Source organism: Cynocephalus volans, chromosome 10 (assembly GCF_027409185.1).
Source record: "Cynocephalus volans isolate mCynVol1 chromosome 10, mCynVol1.pri, whole genome shotgun sequence".
Classification (NCBI taxonomy): domain Eukaryota; kingdom Metazoa; phylum Chordata; class Mammalia; order Dermoptera; family Cynocephalidae; genus Cynocephalus; species Cynocephalus volans.
Genome location: NC_084469.1, coordinates 11,074,097 through 11,095,550, shown reverse-complemented (window position 1 = coordinate 11,095,550; position 21,454 = coordinate 11,074,097). Strand labels below are relative to the sequence as shown.

Below are 21,454 nucleotides of genomic sequence, written 5' to 3'. Positions count from 1 at the left end.
TCCCTTTGCATTAGTTCCTGAGTCTTATAAAATCTGCCTTTTAAAGACTTCTGCTGTAGTTCCTCCTCTTCACGTTTTCTACCTTTGCTTTAATTTATTCCAGACTGCTTTAAATATTATTTCATCTTTTATCATTCTTCATAGTCCATCTGTTAAAATGCCACAAAGTCAGTGTTCTAACATGTGGATCTGATCATATTTAATAAAATCTAAATGTTTTCTAATGTTCAATTAGATGAATATCAAACTCTTCAGAATAGCATACAAGTCCCTTTACAGACATATGTCAGTGTTAGCACAATGGGACGTAAATTCCGTGCGGGTATTTTTTAAGTTTGGTTCAATGCTGGATTTTCAGTGCTTAGAAGCAGTGCCTAGTGTGCAATAACTATTTGATAAATTAATAAATATGTTCATTCTTACTCTTACCTCTCTCTTGCTAGGCCCCTAATGTTGACTGTTCCTGACATGCCCCACTCTTACCTACCACTTTGTTCTCCCCAAGAATCTCCAGCTCATCTTAAAATCCCTAGTTTAAATGGTAACCATTTCTGTGAAGTTTTTTCCACCTTTTGAGTAAATATTTATGAAAAATTTCTGCTCCCAACATATTTTGTATAGATATCGACTATTCCACTTAATACATTTTACTACAAATATATGTCTATATCTTTAGTAACTGTCTTGTACATATATCTATCTACCCCCAAATGCTGAATATATAACCATCACTCAATAAATATTTGGTGAATGAAAGAAAAAATGTGCATGGTTTCAGAGGTCTATGAGAAATAAATAGTTTTTAAAAAATGTTTGAACCAAAGTATAATAATGCAGACATGGTTCTTTTTTTTTTTAAGGTTAAATAAAAAATATGGTTAAAATTTTTAAATAAATATGTAAATTTTCAAAAGAAATTTCACATATTTTAACTACTGGTTGACTTATGAGAAATCTGGCAGAGACAGAATGCTGCATCGACACTGAAGAAAAATTTTAGGGAGATAAATAAGGATTACAGAAATAGTCTCTATTCCAAAAGTTATTTTGTAAAAGAATTGTGTAGTGTTTGAAAAATATTTTTTAAGAGAAGGAAGAAGGAAAGATGGAATGAAGGAAGGAAAGAAGGAAGGAAGGAAGATGGAAGGAAGGAAGATGGAAGGAAGGAAGGAAGGAAGGAAGGAAGGAAGGAAGGAAGGAAGGAAGGAAGGAAGGAAGGAAGGAAGGAAGGAAGGAAGGAAGGAAGGAAGGAAGGAAAAATAATGCTTATAGTCTTAGATCATCCCATAGAATATAATTCAATCTAAAATACCAGAGATAGCACATATGGTACTGCTGAAAAAAGGAAACTTTGTAACATGCATTCCTTTGACCACCTATATACATTACCTTCTGTCTTGAAATATGTTCTCTAGCAGCAGAAGTTCAACATTGTTATCAACTACACTTTATAGATCCGGCTTTGCTCTGAAGTGCAGGATAAATGGAAGAACAAATGCTGACAATCCATAAGTATGAGAAAAAAGCATGTGTGGGGGAATTCCAAAATTCCTATCCACATGTGCCCACGCTTACCTGAATTGGGTTCAGAATGCGTCAGGCTACCCTATCACCACTTCAGTTAAGGCAGGTCTCTGGTAGGATGAAGAGGCTTAGAATTCCTCCTTCTAACTCTTTACAGAGAAAAGAAATAGCCAGAGAAACATGTTCCAAGCCATTTTTTATACCTTCTCTTTCATAATATTTTTTTCTGGATGCATTAAAGAGGTGCCATGAAATTTTTGTTTCCTTACTTGGGATTGCTGGTTAATTGTGACCAGTGGGGATTAATCATGCTTGGCTATGGGTGCGGTAATGAGGATGAAGCATTGAAAAAGTCTATGTGTCTCTTTTCCCCACACATACAGACCTGGGCTACCCACCATAAACAGAATTTTAATATAATCCCAAATAAGGATTTCTAATCAAGAGGTACCTGATATCGACTTCCTATTATTTCTCCACTGTTTTCTCTTTCCACTCCTTTCTTGTGCTTTTTCCTTCTTCTATCTGCTCATGGTTGTCTTCACTCTTTTTGCCTCATTTAGCAAGACAGCACTTATAGCATTTGTTCTCTCCCTCTCTTCCCCACTTTCTCCCTCTCAGAGATTGACTATGAATCAGTGCACCTCTCACAGTTGTTTCACAGGGTGTCCCTTGACTGTTCACAGAAACTTCCCAGCACCAGGCAGTATTAAATCTATTTATGAGCTCCAGAAGAGAAAGCTGTAATCTCCTCGTCTTTACCATTCTCCAGTCTTGGGCCTATAGAGCACTAGGCATTCCTCCTAAATCGAGTGGTAGCAAATCTAAAATCAGACCTCTTTGTCCCACAGCACTAAGTATGAAGAAGTGGGGAGCAACGTGATCCCTTAAAGCTCTGGGAAAAAGGATGATCTTAGATTGCTTGATGACTACTATGCTTCCTACTCCTTCTACATCAGACTTAAAACCCTTTTTTACCTTTTCTAAATGGTGCTTGAGTGCTTTTTCCCTGTGTCTTCTTCCTCTTTGGAATACCCCCTGCAGATGGTGTGATAAGCTGCCAGCCAATTTAAATTAATTTTGCTAAATTGGGATGAAGTAAATGTCCCTTTCTGAGACAACAGAATTTCTCCTACAGATCCCAGAAATAACTCAGGAGAATGATTAGCTTTCTAATAGATTCCTGTGGTGTGTGCCACTCTTAGACTGTCACAGATGTTTGCTGCTAATAGGATTTTGTGTCCCATGCCAAACATACTTATGTGACTGTTACTTTTAAAAAAAAAAAAAAAAAAAATTATGACTAACATATTTGAATTGTATTTTCAAGAAAGTAATTTTCTCCCAAAGGAAAATCTTGGGAAAATTTTCTAATGAATAAAATGATTAATTTCTTAAATGTCTCATTGCAATTTTAAAAACTGCCACCATCATTAATTCTAAATAAAGCAGCTCAAAATTCATTTAAAAGAACAAGTATTTAATTTAAATTATAAAGAGTCTTAAACATCAGAGAAAAATATTGGTGCCATTTTCAAAATGACTGCAATAGTTAGGTGTTCTGAAGTTAATTTGTTTATATAGGAGGTAAAGAATAGATAGTAAAGATGTCACAAGCAAACCAGATACTTAGATTTGAAGGTGCCCAGAATATTTTCTAAAATAAGCAACATTATTCTGTGAAATTACTTATAACTTTTATAGCTGTATTTATTTAAGGAATTAAGATACACTTCAGGAAAATCCTTATCATACATCCAAATCCTTTAAAACTTAGAAGAGTTAGATCATCTTCACTTACTCAATATAAATAAAATAGGATTTCATTTTCTCCAGTTTAATACTATGATAAAATTTTAAAGAGAAAGAATGCCATTAAGAAGCATCAATTCTGACTTCTTTATGTCAGAATTTGTGATCAAAGACTGAACTAAAGTTTACTTTTGCCCTATAATAATAACATTGTTCATTTCCTAGCACTTCATATTTCATTAAAAAACTTTCATGTAAATTATCTCCTTTATTTCTTAAATGGTTTTAGAAGGTTGTTGGTAATTTAGTCCAGTCTACAAAATGAAAAATAAAAGACTACGTGGGAGTATAGAGCTATGATACTAGATATGACATCCAGACAACTTAAATAACACACACACAAACTTGCTCATACTGTTAAAGGTTGCTTTAATCTACTGAAGAAATCAACTTTTATAAAGTAATATAAAGATTTCTATATGAAAATAGATGCTGATGACTCCACATATTGGCTAAGACAAAGGAACTAGTGCTGAACTTGACTTCCTATTAAAAACAACTATAGAACTAAAGTCAAACTATAAGGCAACAGTATCCATCCACCTTCAATAACAGATAGCACAGGACTATAATCCTTGAATAAAAGAAAAAAAAAGTGAGGTGGGCTTATCAATCGTATCAAAATCACCTTGGCTTTTTACTTTGACCACTTTCCTAAAATAGAGCAGGAAAGTGGAAGAGGTAGAAAATCACTTTTAATGAGCTAGGGAGGCAAGGCAAGAGTTCCAGGATACTGAAGCAAAGCAGCTAGGATTTGTGAGAGAGTACCTGAAAAGTTGTATTTAGAAAAGCAACCGGACAAGTCTGTGTGGGAATTCACATAGGTGAACTTACGCAAGACCTAGCACCTGCCAGAGGACTGACAGCTGAATTGTGATATGAGTGATTTAGTAGTTATGGGATATATTGACGATCCATTTTGGCCAAAGTGTAGAGACCTCATTGAACACATCAGACCGTCAGTAAAGACAGCAAAAAGTCCATGCCTAAGTAATAAAATTCATGCAGTGCAGTAAGAGCATGCCCTAGTACTAACTTCACAACCGACAGAGACTTAGCCAAATAGAAAATTAAACCAATTTGGACAGAAATATAATTACTTTTAAATAGTAATTTAATAATAACATAGTCAACACTCTATTTGTATTTTATCAACAATGTGCAGCAAATAAACATACATATTAGATATTTGAAGAAAGAGGAAAAAATAATCCATAATGAAGAGAAAAATACTCAGAATCCAGATAGTGGAATTGGCATGCAAGTTCTTTAATAAAGCTATATTAAATGTATTCAAAGACTTCAAAACATAATCATAATGACACAACATACGAGAATATCAGCAGCAAAGTGAAAATTTGAGTACTAAAAGACCAAAGATATTGCAAGAAAAAAAAAAATACAGACCAATATCTCTCATTAACTTAGATGCAAAAATACTGAACAAAATATTACCAAATTGAATCCAATGATGTATAAAAATAATTATATATCATAACCAAGTAGGAATTATTCCAGGTATGCAATTCCAGGTCAACATTCAATAATCAATTAATGTAATCTATAAATGGGGTAAAAAAAATCACATGCTCTCATGAACAGAAACGGAAAAAGCACTTAACAAAATCAAGCGCACATTTGTGATAAAATCTTTCAGTAAATTAGGAATTGAGGAGAATATTTTCAATTTCATAAAGAATATACACAAAATACCTACAGCTAACTTAACGATGATAAACTTGAAGCTTTTCTGCTAAGATTAGTAACAAGGCAAGATGTCCCATCACACCACTCCTTTTCAGCCTTGTACTGGGAGTACTTGCTAATGTAATAAGACAAGGAAAGAAGATAAAATGATATAGATTGGAAAGAAAGAAATGCAACTGTATGTATTTGCAGGTGGCATGATTATTCATACAGATAATCTGGAAAAAATCAACAAAAAACTCCTGAAACTAATAAGCAAGTATAGAAAAGTTGCAGGATTCAATGTTATGATACAAAAGCCAATTGTTTTTCTAAATATCAGCAATGAAAAAGTGAAATTTGACTAAAAACATAAGGCCATCTATATTAGCAACCCCCAACTTACATGATTAGGTATAAATCTAATTAAATATGTACAAGATCTACATGAGAAAAACTATCAAAGTCTGATGAAAGAGATTCCAGAAGAACTAAATAAATGAAGAGATATTTCTTGTTAATGGATAAGAAGATTAAATAATGTCAAGATATCAGTTCTGCCCAACTTGCTCTATAGATTCAATGCAATCCCAATAAATATACCAACAAGTTATTTTGTAAATATTGGCAAACTAATTCTAAAATTATATGGAGAAGCAAAAGACCTAGAACAGCCAATAAAATACTGACGGAGAAGAACAAAGTTGGAGGACTAAAACTATCAGACTTCAGGACTTACTGTAGTGCTACAATACACAAAACAGTGTGGTATTGATAAAAGATCAGACATTTGTTATAATCCTCTGTATTTCTTATAATAGCTAGTCTAGCTGGGGTGAGGTGACATCTCAAATGGTTTTGAATTGCATTTCCCTGATGATCAGTGATGTTCAACATTTTTTTCATATACCTGTTGACCATTTGTATGTCGTCCTTTGAGAAATATCTATGAAGTTCCTTTGTCCATTTTTTAGTTGGATTATTTGTGGGATTTTGTTTGTTTGTTTGTTTGTCTTTTACTATAAAGCAGTTTTAGCTCTTAATGTATTCTGGATATCAATCCCTTGTTGGATGCAAATGTTGAGAATGTGGAGAAAGGAGAATATGTCTGTATTTCTGGACTGTAAATTAGTATAGCCATTACAGGGAACAGGATGAAGTTTCCTCAGACAACTCCAGATAGAACTACCACATGATTCAGCAATCTCACTATTGAGTATATATAAAGAGAATTGGAAATCATCATGTCAAAGAGATACCCACACTCACATGTGTATCACAGTTCTATTTACCATAGCCAGGCTATGAAACCAACCTAAATGTCCATTGACAGATGACTGGATAAGAAAAAATGTGGTGTGTATATATATATATATATATACACACACACACACACACAATGGAATACTACTAAGCCATAAAAAGGAATGAAATTCTGCCATTTGCAGCAACATGGAAGAACCTGGAGAAAATCATGCTGAGTGAAACAACCCAGGGGCAGAAAGAAAAATACCACATCTTCCTTCATAAGTGGGAACTGAATCCATAAATAAACAAATAAACTATATATATATATATATATATATATATATATAGAGAGAGAGAGAGAGAGAGAGAGAGAGAGAGAGAGAGAATTATAATAATGCATTGAACTTTTAGAAGGAGAGAAAAGAACTGTGCTTACTAGAGGTGGAAAAGGGGAGGGGAGAGGGAAAGGGAGGAGGTTTAATGAGGAATTGTTTAACAGACACAAAGAATGATTATGTATTGTAATGATAAATAAGCTAACTATCCTGATCTGACAATCATACATTGTGCACAACTATTGAAAGTCAACTTTGTACCCCACATAAATGTATGATAAATTATCTTAAGAAAAAATTAAAATATACTCTGACCAAAAAAAAAAAAAAAAAAAGATTAGACAAGAAGACCAATGGAGCAGAGTGGATAGCCCAGAAAAAGACCCACAAGAATATTATCAACTTATCTTTGACAAAGGAGCAAAAACAATACAATGGAGTAAAGAAAGTCCTTTCAATAAATGGTGCTAGATAACTGGACATCCACATGTGAAAAGAACAAATCGAGATACAGACCCTTATATAAAAATTAACTGAAAATGGACCTGAGACCTAAAAATAAAATATAAGACTATAAAACTCCTAGAAAAGATAGAAAATCTAGATGATTTTCAGTATGGTGATAACGTTCTAGATATAACATCGAAGGCAAAATGTATAAAATAATAGATAAGTTGAACTTTATTAAAATTAAAAACTCTGCTCTATAAAAATCAATGTCAACAGAAGGAGAAGACAAGCCACAGATTTGGAGAAAATATTTACAAAGGACAAATCTGATAATGGGCTGTCACTTAAAATATACGAAGAACACTTAAAACAGAACAATAAGAAAATACCCTACCTGAATTAAAAATGGGCCAAAAACCTTAACAGACACCTGACCAAAGAAGATGTATAGATGGCAAATAAGCATATGAAAAAGATACTCTACATGATATGCTATCAGGGAAATTCAAGTTAAAATAATGGGATACCAATACAAACCAAGTAAAATGGCCCAAACCTGGAACATTGAATTTACAACACAAAATGCTGGTAAGAATATGGAGCAACAGTAGATCTTTAATTGCTGATGTAAATGCAAAATGGCATGGCCATTTTGGAAGATGGTTAGGTGGTTTCTTACAAAACTAAACGTACTCTTACCATATGGTTCAGCAGTCACACTCCCTGGTATTTACACAAAGGAGCTGAAAATTTATGTTAACACAAAAACCTGCACATCGATGTTTATAGCAGCTTTATTCCTAACTCCACAAACTTAGAAGCAACTGAGATGTTCTTCAGAAAGTGAATGAATGTATAAACTTTGGTATATCCAAACAACGGAATATAATTCAACACTGAATATAAATGAGCAGTGAAAAAGTCAGCAAGATGGCAGAATAGGAGGCTTTTTACTTTCTCTCCTTCTATAAATGAACTGAATAAACAATTATCCATAAATCAATCCTCTGTGAGAGAAATCCAGGAATTAGTTGAGTGATTTCTACACACTGTGCAACTGAGAAAATATTCACATCAAAATGGGTAGAAAAAGTTGAGACACACTCATGATACAGAATCCACCCTGGGCACACCTTAAAATTGGGAGGAAACTTCCAACTCCTAGCTTTTCTGTGAGAAGTGAAGAGTTTTGATCACACTATAGCACCCCAACTTTTACAGCTCCCATCCAAAGGAAAGACTCTTAGATCACCTAGCCATGGGAATAGGTAAAATTGGGCATTTATGAGCCCCTTGGGAACAAAGAGAGCAGAGAGGTTGCTTTAAAAAGGCATCTGAGCACTTTGCAGCTATTTCCCAGGGCTCAGCACAGAGCAAGCAGGCAACAATGCATAGATCCTGGTTTCTCCCTGAAGGAGTTTGACCACTGACTTTCTCAGATGCTGCTGGTAAAGGTAAATATAAAGACCAAAACAGAATACTGTATTACTTTAAAGGTGTTAGGTAAATTGATTCTAATTCTACCATAAAATAGAAAAATATTTTTAAAATTATAACTAAATTATATTAATGGATACATAATATAATGTAGGCTGGGACATCATTAGCATATAATGTGAGGAAAGAAAAAGTAAAAACTAAGATTATTTTATGCAAGTAGCTGTTAATATCTTAGAATAGACTGTTATATCTATAAGATATATTATGTAAGCATTATCCAAAAAACAAAAAAAGGAATAAAAATCTATCAATTAACAAAGACCACAATGAAACATACAATAAGATAGCAAGGGGAAAAAACCACAAAAATAACTACAAGACAAAGGGAAATACTTAACAAAATGCCAACAGCAAAACATTCCCTATGAAAATTTCTTTAAATGTAAATGAACTAAACTCTTCAATAAAAAATTACAGAGCAGGTAAATGGATAAAATAAATGAAATAGTAAGCCATGAAAAGACATGGAGGAACATTGAATGCATAATACTAAGTAAAAAAAGCCAGTCTGAAAAGGCTATATTACATGATTTCAAATATACAACATTCTGGAAAAGGCAAAACTATGGATGGCACAAAATAAAATCAGATCAAATTAAGACTTTTAAAGTGTATTGTGCCAGCCAAGAATATTTTATTAAACAAAGCTGTCTTTAAGAATTTAAGGAAAGGTAAAGACTTTTCCAGATACACAAAGCAGAGAGAGTTCATCACCAATGGATTTGTCTCACAAAAAATGCTAAAGAGAGTTTTCAAGCTGAAAAAGAGGACACTAATTAGTAACATAAAACATGAGAAAGTATAAAACTCAGTGGTAAAAATCATACACAGTTCAATTCAGAATACTCTAATAATGTGCTGTTGATATATAAATCACCTATATGTTCAGTATGAAGGTTAAAAGACAAAACTGTTAAAAATAATAACTATGATAATTTGTTAAGGGATGCACAATATAAAAAGATGTAAATCTTTACATGAAAAACTTAAAATGCCTGAGGGATGGTGGAGTAAAAGTGTAAAGTTTTTGTATGTAATCAAAGTTGTTAGCTTAAGATAGCCTGTAATAATTACAAGATGTTTTTTTGTAAACCTCATGATAACGACAAATCAAAAACCCTTGCAGATACACAAGAGATAAAAAGTAAAAAATCAAAGCATATTAGAGAAAATCACCTAATCACATGGGAGGTAGCAAGAGAGGAAAAAAGGAACAAATGATCTACAGAACAACCAGAAACAATTAACAAAATGGTAGTATTAAATCCTTACCTGTCAATAATTAGCTTGAATATAAATGAATTAAGTTCTCCAATCAAAAGACATCAAGTGCCTGAATAAATAAAAAACAAGACCAAACTATGTGCCATCTACAAGAGACTAACTTCACGTGCAAGGACACACAGACGGAAAGTGAGGAGATGAAAATGATATTCTGTGGAAATGCAAATGGAAGCCAAAAATAAGGCAAGGGTTGGTATACTAATAACAGATAAAATGAGCTTCAAATGAAATAAAGGAGGTCATTATGTAATGATAAAGGGATCAGTTCATAAAGAAACTATATCAGTTATAAGTACATATGCCCCTAACATTGGAGCACCAAGATATAAAAGAGAATATTAATAGATTTAAAGGGAGAGATAGACTATAATACAATAATAGCAGGGAACTTCATCAATATCCCACTTTCAGTGGTGGATGGATTTTCTAAACAGAAAATCAGTAAGTATACATCAGCCTTAAAGCATACTTTAAACCAAATGTACCTACTAGACACATGGGTGATATCCCATCCAAGAACATCAAAATAAACATTCTTCTCAAGCTCTCACAAGACCTTCTCCAGAATAGATCATATCTTAGGCTACAAAACAAGCCTTAACAAATTTAAAAAGATTGAAATCATATCAAATATCTTTTCTCTCCACAATGGTATGAAACTAGAAATCAGTAACAGGAGGAATTTTGAAAAATTCACAAACACATGAAGATTAAAAGATCTGGAATAAGTAATGGGTCAATGAAGAAAGGGATAAATTCCTAGAAATGTACAACCTATCATGACTGAATCATAAAAAACTTAAAAATCTGAATGGACAAATAACAAGTAAGAAAATTAAGTCTGTAATAAAAAGTCTCCTATCAATGGAAGGCCTAGTGCCTAATTATTTCACTGCCAAATTCCACTAAACATTTATAGAAGAATTACTACTAATGCGTCTTACACTCTTCCAAAAAATTAAAGAAGAGGGAATATTTCCAAATTAATTTTATGAGGCCAGCATTCCCACATATCAGAGCCAGATGAAGACACTACTAGCAAAAAATAAAATTGCAGGCTAATATTACTAATGAATACAAGTAGAAAACTTCTCAAGAAAATACTAGCAAGCTGACTTCAACAGCACATTAATAGAAGACACAACAATCACAATTCCTTGAACTTGTTAAGACAAGTGAACAGATATGATGCTGATGGGTGGGAGGGGGGAGAGGGACAGGGGAGGGGGGAATTGGTAAAGGGACATGAAAATCAACTACATTGTATATTAAGAAAAAAAATCATTCACCATGATCAAGTTGGATTAACCCAGGAATACAAGGATGGTTCAACACATGTAAACTTATGTGATACACCACATTAACAGAATAAAAACAAAAATGATATATTTATCTCAATAGGTTAAAAAAGTATCTGGCAAAATTTTACATCCTTTTATGATAAAAAATCTCAAAAAATTAGACATAGAAGAAATGTACATCAATTCAATAAAGACCTATGTGACAAACCCACAGTTCACACTATGCTCAATGCTGAAAAGTCAAAAGCTTTACCCCTAAGATTAGGAATAAAACCAGGGTGCCCACTCTCACCACTTCTATTAAACAAAGTACTGAAAGTCCTAGCCACATCAATTAGACAAGAGAAAGAAGTAAAGGGCATCAAAGTTGGAAAAGAAGAAGGTAAATTGTCTTTGTTTGCAGAGAACATGATTTTATATAAAGAAAACCCTAAAGATTCCACTAAAAAGCTGTTAGAACTAATAAATTCAGTAAAATTGAAGGATACAAAATCGACATACAAAAATCAGCAGTGTTTCTCTACACCAAAATCAAACTATTAAAAAAATCAAGAAAACAATCCCATATACAATAGCTATTTTAAAAAAACAATAAAATAAAATACTTACAAGACCAACAAGGTCAAAAGCCTGTACACTAAAAACCAGAAAACATTAACAAAAGAAATTGAAGAGCATACAAATAAAATGAAAGATAGCCTATGTTCATGGTTTGGAAGAATCAATATTGTAAAATATCCATATTACACAAAGTGATCTACAGATTCAATGCATCCCTATCAAAATTACAATAACTGTTTTTCACAGAAATAGAAAAAACAACTATAAAATTTCTATGAAACCATGAAAGACCCCAAATAGCCAAAGCAATCAAACAAAAAGAAGAAAGCTGTTGGCATCATACTACCTGACTTTGAAGTATACAACAAAACTATAGCAATCAAAACAGCATGGTACTGGCATGAGCAGATACATAGACCAGACTAGAGAAACCAGAAGTAAAGCAGTGCATTTTTGGTCAAATCATTTTTGACAAAGTTCCCAAGACCACATAATGGGGAAAGGATATTCTCTTCAATAAATGTCATTGGGACAATTGGATATCCACATGTGGAAGAGTGAAATTAGATCCTTTTCTTGTGTCATCTGCAAAAAATCAACTCAAAAAGTTTTTTTTTTTAATTTATTTTTTATCTTTAGGTACTTTATTATACATACATGTAGGGTATAATGCTTATTTTCAATAATAGTGCACAATGTGTGATGATTAGATGAGGGTAGTTAGCTTTTTCATCATTACCATACACAGTCAATTCTTTGTTAAGGACTTAAATGTAACACCTGAAACTAAGTTTACCAGACAAAAATATGGTGGAAAAGCTTCATGACAATAATTTTTTGGATATGAGCATAAAAGCACAAGTAACAAATGCAAAAATAGACACTGAGATGATATGAGGTTATGCTAGACTAAAAAGCTTAGACCCAGCCAGGAAACAATCAACAGAGCAAAGGAACAGCCTACAAAATGGAAGAAAATATATGCAAACTATAAATCTGATAAGAGGTTGATATATAAAATACATAAGGGACTCAATCAACTCAATAATAAGAAAACAAATAACCCTGTTAAAAAAAAATGGGCAAAGGATCTCAATGGACATTTCTCAAAAGCATACATACAAATAGCCGTGAGGTACATGTAAAAAAGTTCATCACTAATTGTCAAGGAAATGTAAATTAAAAACACATTGAGATATTACCTCACACCTGTTAGAATGGCTACTATCAAAAAGACAAAATATATCAAGTATCAGAGAGGAAGTTGAGTAAAGAGAACCCTTGCACATTGTTGGTGGGAATGTAAATTAGTACAGTCATATGGAAAACAGTATGGAAGCTGCTCAAAAAATTAGAAGTAGAACTACCATATGATTCAATGATCCTACTAGTAGATGTATATCCAAAGGAAATGAAATCAGTATGTTGGAGATATCTGCACCTCCATGTTCACTGAAGTGTTCCTTATAATACTCAAGATATAGAGTCAATGATATCCATCAATGGATGAGTGGATAAAGAAATGTGGTATACTCATATTTACACAATAAAATAATATTTAACCTTAAAAAGGAAGGTTATTTTTTTTTAGTTGAGACAACATGGGTAAACCTGGAGGGCATAATCTTTAGTGAACAAAGGAACAGAAAGACAAATGCAGTATGATATTACTTATATGTGGAGTGTAAAGAAGTTGAATTTATAGAAATAGAAGGAATGTGGTAATTATGGGTTGGGGTGGAGGGAAGAAGACTGGGGAGACATTGGTCAAAGGATATAAAATTTTAGTTAAACAGAAGGAATAACTTTAAGGATCTACTGTGAAATGCGGTGACTATAGTTAATAAAAATGTATTCTTGAAAATTGTTAAAAGAATATATTTTAAGTGTACTCACCACAAACACAAAAAAGTATATGAGGTAATGAATATGTTTATTATTTCAATTTAGCCTTTTCATAATGCATACATATTTCAAAACATCATGTTATGCATGATAAATATATATAATTGTATGTGTTATTTAGATAAATAACTTTAAAAACAGTTTATTGTGCATCCAAAAAAAGAACAGTTTAGTATACCTCAGACCAAAGTTGTTGAGTATGCTCAATCATGGCATTTGTAGCACCATTTATAAAAAATAAAGGAGGAAGTATTTCGACCTTTTCTGTGATTGATTGTTATACATTAACATTCTTTTTAAGGCAAGCAGAGCTGTTTAGGCTTATTTGTTAATAAATGATTGGTTTGCTTTTTTTGTTTGTTTGTTATTTATACATATTTATGGGGGCACAGGATTGACTATCATTATTTGTGTACACTCTGTGATGATCAAATCAATATTATTAGCATTTTATTGTTAAAAATTGTAATTACTCTTTTGCATCCCTTACCCAATCACTTCCTATCCCACCTACCCCTCTCCCTTTCCCACCTCTAGTAACTATAGGTTTATTCTCTCCTTCTGAAAGTTTAACTTTTATTACAGTCTTTCTTCTTCTCTCTGTTTCTTAGCTCCCACTTATGAGTGAGCCTGGTTTATTTTGCTTAATGATTTTCTCCAAGCTCAACCATGTTGTTGCAAATGGCAGAATTTCATTCTTTTTTTTTATGGCTGAGTAATATTCCATTGTGTATATATAACACAGACCTTATCCAGTCATCTATTGATGGACATTTCATGTCTTGACATTTCACATCATTGATAAGTTGGTTTCATATATTGGCTATTGTTAAGTAGAGATGCAATGCACATGGGGGTGCAGATATTCCTCAACATGATGATTTCCATTCGTTTGGATATACACCCAAAAGTAGGATTGCTGGATCATCTGGTAGTTCTATCTGTAGTTGTTTGAGAAACCTCCCTACTGTTTTCCGTAATGGCTTTCCTAGTTTACAGTTGCACCAAAAGTGTTTTCTCCACATCCTTGCCAGCATTTGTTATTCTCAGTCTTTTTGATAATAGCCTGTCTAGCTGGGGTGAAATGATATCTCAATGTGACTTTGATTTGCATTTCCCTGATGATTAGTGATGTTGAGCACTTTTTCATGCACCTGTTGGCCATTTGTATGTCTTCCTTCGAAAAATGTCTGCTCAGCTCCTTTGCCCATTTTTAAATTGGATTATATGGTTTTTTTACTGTGAAGTTGTTTGAGTACTTTCTGTATTCTGGATATTAATTCTTTGTCAGATGTATGGTTTGCAAATATTTTCTCTCATTCAGTAGGTTGTCTTTTCACTTGGCTGATTGTTTCCTTTGCTGTGCAGAAGGCTTTTAGTTTGATGTAAACCCATTTGTTTATTTTTTATTTTGTTTTTTGTGCTCTTGGGGTCTTGTTCATAAGGTCTTTGCTCGGTCCTACATCCTGATGTGTTTCCTCTATGTTTTCTTCCAGGAGTTTTATAGTTTCAGGTCTTACTTTAATCCATTTTGAATCTATTCTGGTATTTGGCAAGAGGTATGGGTCTAGTTTCATTCTTCAACACATGGATATCCAGTTTTCCCAGCACCATTTACTGAAGGGCCTGTCTTTTCCCAATGTATGTTTTTGGCACTTTTGTCAAGTATCAGTTGGCTATAGGACTGTGGGTTGATTTATAAGTTCCCGATTCTGTTCCAATGGCTCATGTGTCTGTTTTTATGATTGGTTTAATCTCACTGACTCATGCTGACAAAGACATAAAGTTTAAATTTTGTGTTTTATTTATGATTTATTTATGCTTCAAGGAAATCAAGATAACTTCAATTTTGTCTATGTAGCTATGGGCGGTTGGCCTAAGGATATCTAGACCATGGCCTGCATTTTTACAGGATACAGTAAAAAGATCAGTGGTTGCTAGGGACTGAGGGAAGAAAAGGAGGAACAGGCAAAGGGCAAAAACTTTTAGGCCATTAGAAATACTCTGTGTAATAATATAAGGATGGATATATTTAACTATACATTTGTTCATGCTTTGTCTCAGCAAACTAGGTGTAAAATTGAAGCTCCTCTGTATAACACAGGGCATCTTTTAAAAACCTACAGCTAGGGCCGAGCCCGTGGCGCACTCGGTAGAGTGCTGCGCTGGGAGCGCAGCGACGCTCCCGCCGCGGGTTCAGATCCTATATAGGACTGACCGGTGCACTCAGTGGCTGAGTGCCGGTCACGAAAAAACGACAAAAAAAAAACAAAAAAAACCTACAGCTAACAGTTGATTTAAAGGTGAAATATCAAACAGAACAAAAATGTTCACTCACCACTTTTATTCAACATTTTACAGTGAAATGAGGCAAAAAAAAAAAAAATACAAGCAAAATAAAAAACCTAAAAGAATAAAAATTTCATTTACATTGTTAGTTAATTATTGGCAACTTGCCAAGGTAATGAAAAGAGAGTAAGCCTTTTAACAAAACATTCTGGACAAACTAGATGTTCCACGTAGAAAATAACAAAACAACAACAGCAACAAAAACCTATGATTCCCTAACTTGCACCATACACAAATATTAACTCAAAATAGATCATAGACAAATTTTTAAAAAATTAATACTAAAAAGCTTCTATAAGAAAACATGTATAGGTGTGTAGATATAGGTATAGGAACAGGGCATCAATATAAGCATAGATACAAATCTTTGTAATTCATAGGATGCAAAAATTTCTGCCTTCTCCCTGTTCCCCAGTCCCTGGCAAAAAAATATGTGGAAAGCAACAATCCCGGGCAAGACTGAATGAAAGATAAATTAGACTTCTCCATGACTAATAACGGCATATATCAAATAATTATTCAGAAAATAAACAAACCATAAATTGAAAAGAAATACCTGCAAAAGACTTGTAAGCAGTATAATGAATTCTTACAACTTAATAATAAAATAACAAGTATAGTAATGTAAACATTTCTAAAAACCCAGAATACCGATAATAGAGAATAGATAAGTAACTTAGAAAATTATCTATGTGTTCTCAGCTTACTTAGTAAAAGTTTGATAAGAAATAGGATATTAACAGGTTTAAAATTATTGCCCCCACATGTTACTTGTTAATTATATGGAGAAAATAGTGACTTTGCCTTGAAGAAACCTGGTGGAAACTACCTTAATCGAGTGATTAACACTAGCATCGCCAATTTTGATAAACCAACATCAGTTGTCTCTTTACATGGTACAATCAGAAAGATACAATATCACTTTCGTCAGTATACCTGACAAAAATGAATTACCTAAATATAATCATGAGGAAACATCGACAGACCCAAATGGAAAAACATTTTATAAAATATCTACCCTGTACTCATCAAACAAACATGTCAAGTTGAAGAAAATGAAAGCCCGAGGAAGAGAAGACTAAAGAGACATGAGAAATAAATGTAGTGCATGAACCTTTATGAGATTCTCGCCTCTCCCAAAATATAGTCATAAAAGATATCATTAGGCCATGTTACAAAACCTGAATATGGGCTATAGTAAATTAAATAGTATTGCACCAAGGTAAAATTTCCACATTTTGATAACTGTAGTGTAATTATATAGAAAATGCTCACTGAAGTATTTTGATTATAGGGTCACTGTATCTTCAATCTAATCTTGAATGACTCATAAAAAAATTCATATGCATATTTATAGAAAGAATGATAAAGCAAATAGGGAAATGTAAACTTAGTGAATCTTGGTAAATACTACATATGGAAGTTCCTTTTGCTATTCCTGATATTTTTCCATGAGCTTGAAATAATATAATAAAAGCTTTAAGCAAAATATACATGCTGCTAAATACAAAAATTATTTTTATACTTTAAAGGGCAATATTTTCTACCAATAGATACCATGTTCACAATTTACATTACTATATACAAGGGTACTTAAAGAAAAGTTCGTGGAAAAATAGAATTAAAAGGTAATATGAATCTTTCAATGGACTTTTTGAAGACCCCTCGTACATACACAAATAGTTTTAAGGCCTGCTTTACAATACAGATATTTAACTCACTTACATGAATAGCTATCTTAATTAATTTGCATAAATTGCTATTAATTAATTTCCTTGGTATCCAACCATATTATTTATAAGTAGGATGGTTTCAACATTTTTTTTTCCCTGAATTATATCATGCCTTTCACAAATGAGAAACTAAAGATTCAAGGAATTTGAAATATTGGCATCCAATTAAGCTTCCTGAATTACAAAGAAAAATGTCTGCCAGCTTCAATAAGTAAATTGATAATTTAAGATTTTTGCAGAGGTAGGAGTGGGGAAATGAAAATCCCTTAATGTATATTGAAATGGTGTGTTTTAAAATGCAAACTTTCCATTGTAAAAATAAAGTTTAACAAGTTCTCTTGGGAGTATTGTGCTTGGAAAAGAAAATGCTGTGGTTCTAATTTAATCCACTTCACCAAACATAACTTTAAAACACTCTTTTTCCTTGAAATAGATAGTTACACTGGAATTTTAACTTAGTAACAGAATGTGTCCATCAATGATAGAATGATGTAGATAGAATGATGTAAATATAATGAACCATGGATTTAATTCCAAATCCAGACTTTAGTGAGTGTTCTATTGATTGTTCAATCTCAAGCCAGAATTCTAACTTCCATATATATCTAAAAAATAAGTAAATTCATAATTAGGTTTTCACTTAAGTTTCTCCTAGCCCAGTTACTTGTTTACGTAAGAGTTACTGGCTCTTTTTGAATGCTCTTGTACTTTTAAATTCAGCCAGATGATTATGATAACATTGGGAACATCAGGAAGGAAGAAAAAACATGGATAGATATCTAGATAAGAGGGCATTTGTTATGGAAATTGGCTTGTGCAGTTATGGAGGCCAAGCAGTCCAACTATTTGTTGTCTGCAAGCTGGAGACCAAAGGTAGCCAGTGGTCTCAGTATGAGTCTGAGAACCTGTGGGAAGTCACTGGTGTAAGTCCCAGAGGCCCAAGAACCTGGTGTTCTTATGTCTGGGGGAAGAGAAGATGGATGTCCCAGCTCAAGAAGAGAGATAATTCTCCCTTCCTCTGCCTTTTTGTTCTATCAGGCCCTCAATGGATTGGATGATGTCTCATCCTCGTGATCCTCTTCACTCAGTCTATTGATTCGAATACTAATCTCTTCCAGAAACAGCCTCACAGACATACACAGAAACAATGTTTTACCAACTATCTGGATATCCTTTAAATCAGTCAAGTTGACATCTAACATTAACCATCACATATCCATACAATGGAATAGTACTCATCAATAAAGAAGAAACAACAATTTATACACACAACAACCTTGACGAATCTCCAGATAATTGTGCTAAGTGAAAATAATCTAATCCCAATATGTTACATACTATATGATTTCATTCATATAACATTCTTGTGACAAAATTATAAAAATAAAGAACAGACCATTGGTTACGAGGGTTAAGGAAGGAGTGGGTGGGAGGGAAGTGGGTGTAATTATAATAGGGCAGCATGAGGAATCGTTCTGCATTTTGACCATATCAAAGTCACTGTCCTGGTTTTGATACTTCACTATAGTTTTGCATGATAAAACTGGGTAAGCAGTACATAGAATCTTTTGTACTATTTCTTACAATTCCCCGTGATTCTACAATTACCTCAATATAAAAAGTATAATTTAGAAAAAGGCCTCCAAACATCAAATACGTGTGTTAGAGTGAAAGCACACCCAGTAACTACTGGAGCAAAATTAAGAGAAAACTGAAGTCCAATTCATAGATTTAGTAACTGACCTTTTCTGCTATGACCTCAGGTGCTGTGTTTTTCAAGTCTTGTGAAAGCTCATGCCTTGTACACAGACACAAGTGCACACATACCACATATATTAACTTTAAAATGAGCAATAGTAGATTTGGATTTTTACTAAAAGGCAGAGAGTATGTTAGTTTTTTTTGTTGCTGTTGTGTTTTTTTTATAACTGAGTTCCTGTCATGATGTTTGTCATGAAAAAGATACTATTCTGTAAAGCATCAGTCATATTGACTGATACATCAGTAACTATCAACACATATTCTCCCACACAAAAAATAGCCTGTGACCCAAATATCCTGACACTGTCTCAAGAAACATGCAGATAAAGAGAAGTGGGCTGATGATGTTGATATTCTTTTAGGAATCTATATCAAAGAGTCTCCAATACAACCCCATTTGTAGAGGCTAGCTCCTGGAAGCAAAAGCCACCACATAGTAGTACTTTCTCTCCTTTGGTCAACAAACCATTTCAAATTTGTTTATTTCTCTAGACCTTACATCATAAGCAATGTCATGGAACTTTTATATCACAAAATAGTTTTACTTTGGAGAAAAGTAATACTATATGTAAATTGTAATTAGCTTTAACATTATTTTAAAGAATTATGGGATTAATTTTATTTAGTTGGTGTGGCCCATGAACACCTGGCTAATTGAGAATAAAAACAATGGGTTTCATAAATGAGAAGCCTCTGGGGCTTTTTCATTACTAACATGGAACAACAGGATAAGGAATATGAAACTGTTTAATTAGTTAGAATCCACTGGATTCAAGTTGTTTTTCCTGGGTCCAAGAAGATTTACTTCCAAGATACGTTACCCCTTGACTCCATTGACATTGTGCACAATATGACCTGCTAAGAGAAATATCCTGCCTAAATCTGAGAACTTTTTCTTTTTCCTCATTGAATCTGGGAATCAGTGGGTGGTAGCAGTAAAAGTGATATGTGTTTTATCTAATGTGTCTGTGTTTCCGACATCTGAGTCTGCTCAGTAAAATATAAATAAGTGTAAAATAGCCTTAGTTCTTAGTCTTTAAAAAACTAGTTCAAAACACAATGTTTTGAAAGTGGTAAATTGCATGCCAATTTATGTATAATAATTACATTGCTTGAATGGACTATTTAAATATATTTTATAACTCATGACTTGCCTATAGAATAAAAGCAGAAAGAAAAATAAAAAAGATGAGTTGATTTTTACGGCATAGTGTTTTCAGATAGGTAAACAAAAAGGAAACTCTAAGTTTTCCCGAACCACATCTATTCAGAAGTGAGATAAATCTGAGGCATAAATGGAAAAACAAATTGCTCATTTCAGTACTGTCTCGCCCCACGTTTTTCAGCTGTTTAGGAGCTGTTAGGCAGAGAAAAGCAGTGAAGTTGTGCACGTTGTCATAGGTATCAGATGCCACGCCAGTGATAAAGTTGAACTCAAAGCTGAACCATAAAATATTTAAAATTGCAGCCAACTTACTCCAGCTCTAATACAGCAATAATAACAAAGCAGGTAAAATATAGGATGTTGGTAGTAGGACTAACGACTCATAAACTCAATCTAATTAAATTGTAACTTAGCCATGCTTCTACTTCATGATGAGAGAAATCTGAACAGTATCTGCCCTTCATTACAACTACCAGGCAAAAGATAAGAACTGCACACTGTAGTAAACAGCCAAAACCAAAAATCATACTTTTGTTTCCAAAGTTATTTTATACTCAATATTTGTAACACAATAAAAAAATATAAAGTCATGCAAAGAAGGAAAATATAATTCATAATTAATAAAAAATATAGTCAGTAAAGATGACCTGTAGATGACCCAGTATTTGAAATTATTAGACAAGGACTCTAAAGTAATAATTATAAATATGTTAAATAATGGATGAAGAAATGTGAAAGCAGAATATGTTGAGTGATGGTAAAAACACGATTTGAAAGCAACACAAGGAAGAAAAGAGAAAGCTTATCCCTCCTACTAGAGACAAAGGAATGAAAAAAAAT

At 33.1% G+C, this 21,454-nt stretch overlaps 1 pseudogene; it reads left to right on the top strand.

Annotated features, from left to right (window-relative positions):
- LOC134386927 (E3 ubiquitin-protein ligase CBL-like) overlaps positions 1 to 21,454 on the top strand; it is a 153,713-nt pseudogene that overhangs the window by 109,735 nt on the left and 22,524 nt on the right.